At 39.5% G+C, this 2,405-nt stretch overlaps 1 pseudogene; it reads right to left on the bottom strand.

Annotated features, from left to right (window-relative positions):
* Window positions 1-1,189: 1,189 nt before the first annotated feature.
* On the bottom strand, window positions 1,190-1,921 carry LOC109115501 (secreted RxLR effector protein 161 pseudogene; annotated as a pseudogene).
* Between the last annotated feature and the right edge of the window lie 484 nt (window positions 1,922-2,405).

Genomic DNA, 2,405 nt, shown 5'->3' with positions numbered 1-2,405 from the left:
CGACCCTTCGACCTAGTAACTGGACCCCTGACCAGTTCGGTCTCCGGGTCGGTTTTAAAAACCATGTAAAATTCATATAAAATTAAAATTTTAAGTTTTGTATCAATTCTTTTTTAAGTAAATAGCTTTGGCCCGATGCTCGGCCCGACCTGTCCCAATGCTCGGCCCACAGGCTAGCCCGGCCCGCATAGGCTTGAGCCACAGGCCGTACTGGGTCAGCCCCCAAATTTTTCCCCAAGGAGGATGGCACGGCCTATAACAGCCCGCACTTTGTGTGGGCCGCTTGTGGTCCGTGCCCGACAACACCTTACATCTCTAAATAGTTATATATAAAATATAGATAAGTAATTATTAATTATTAGTAAATTAAAAATAAGTATTTATTTAATAAATTAAAACTTCATTAATTATTAAATACTTTTTATAAGTAATTGATAAAGTAATACTTATTTAATAACTTATTTCAACCATTTTACAAAAAAAAAACCATTTTTTGCCTCTAGAAGTAATTTTTAAGTTTTTTTATTTATAAAAAGATGAAAAACTAAAATAAAATATAATTAATATATTTAATTAGGACCGGCCAGACCCGATTCATTAGCATCCCCGATAGAAACCCTATATTTAGCAAAATTTTCCCACTCGAAGCCCCTTCGAATTTCTTCCCTCCCCTTCTTTCTCACGCTATCAAAATGGAATAGCCTATCAGAACCAAATAGCCTGCAACACCTTTTCACTCACGATCCCTAGTATTTCTCTACCTCCCCTTCTCTCTCGCGGTCTCTATCTCTCTCTATTCGGCGATGTCTCTACCTCTCAATCTCTCAGTCTAACGTGTCCAGGGGCATTCCATCTCAACCTCTCAATCTACAATTGAGTTTCTCCTTATTGTGAAGCAAACAAAAGGGCCAATCCATCGCAAAATGAGTTGTGGTAAGATGATGACAGCCGCAAATCATTTAAGGTTTCGTTTTCGCTATCTCTAAATTTATCAGTTGCCTTTGAAGCAATTTTGATATTTAAAAATGAAAGGAACAATTTGTAGTTTATTCAATATACATGGGAATTTATACAAGGTAAATAACGAAATTACAGCTGGCTAGGAGCTAAGAGGGGAGAATGCATCTGGCAAGCTTCCAGCTATTTAACCGATACTTTGTTTAACTGACATATGCGATAATACGCCCCCTCAAGTTGAAGCATGAAGGGACTGGATGCCCAACTTGTGTATGAGGAAATGAAATTGATCAGTGCCAAGTGCCTTTCTAAACAAATCAGCAGGCTGTTGTGTGCTTCGCAAATGAGAAGTGTGAAAAGTGTTGTTGATGATTTGCTCATGAACAAAATGACAGTCTAGCTCAATGTGTTTGGTACGTTCATGAAATACCGGATTGGTCGCAATATGTAGAGCAAATTGACTGTCACAACAAAGTTCGATGGGCTGATCAAATGGAACTGTAAGTTCTTGTAAGATGCGCTTTAACCATATTAACTCGGCTATTGTGGATGCCATAGCTCGGTATTCAGCCTCAGCTGAAGAACGGGAGACTATATGTTGTTTCTTGGTTTTCCAGGATATGGCCGGTGTACCAAGCATGGTAATGTAACCTGTGGTGGAGCGTCGAGCGATAAGACAGCTTGCCCAGTCCGAATCACTATATCCAGTAAGGCATAGATCATTGGTAGATGAGAAAAAGAGCCCTAGGTTGGCAGTGGCCCGAAGATAGCGAACAATTTTCATGGCAGCATCCATGTGTTCTTGTCTTGGCTGATGCATGAACTGACTTAGGATGTTCACTGAATAGCATAAATCTAGCCGTGTGACTATAAGATACACTAGGCGGCCAACCAAGCGTCGATATTGAGATGGAGCTGGAAGTAATGGGCTGCCATCATCATGGAAATGTTTCTGTTGCTCCATTGGAATATGACTGGGCCAACACTCCAGCATATTAGTTTCTTGACGAATGTCATGTATGTATTTTTGTTGGCAAAGAAAAATACCCAGTTGAGTAGTGATGACTTCAATACCTAGAAAGTAAGTTAACGGGCCAAGATCTTTGAGTGGGAAGCATGACTAAAGATAGTTCTTGAGGTCTTCAATACATGATGAAGAGTCACCAGTAATAATGAGATCATCCACATACACAACTACACTAGTAAAATGCCCATCACGATGAAGAGTGAAGAGAGAATAATCATTGAGAGATTGTTGAAAACCATACTGCTTCAAAGTGATGGTGAACTTCTCAAACCACATTCGAGAGGCTAGTTTGAGCCCATATAGGGATTTATATAGTTTGTAAACTTTATTAGGTTGACCTTGTTCAAACCCTTGAGGAACAGTCATGTAAACATCTTCATGCAAATCACCATGCAAGAAGGCATTATTTACATCTACTTGA

Source organism: Nelumbo nucifera, chromosome 1 (assembly GCF_055504915.1).
Source record: "Nelumbo nucifera cultivar China Antique chromosome 1, China Antique-T2T, whole genome shotgun sequence".
Classification (NCBI taxonomy): Eukaryota; Viridiplantae; Streptophyta; class Magnoliopsida; order Proteales; family Nelumbonaceae; genus Nelumbo; species Nelumbo nucifera.
This window is presented reverse-complemented; position numbering and strand designations above follow the sequence as displayed.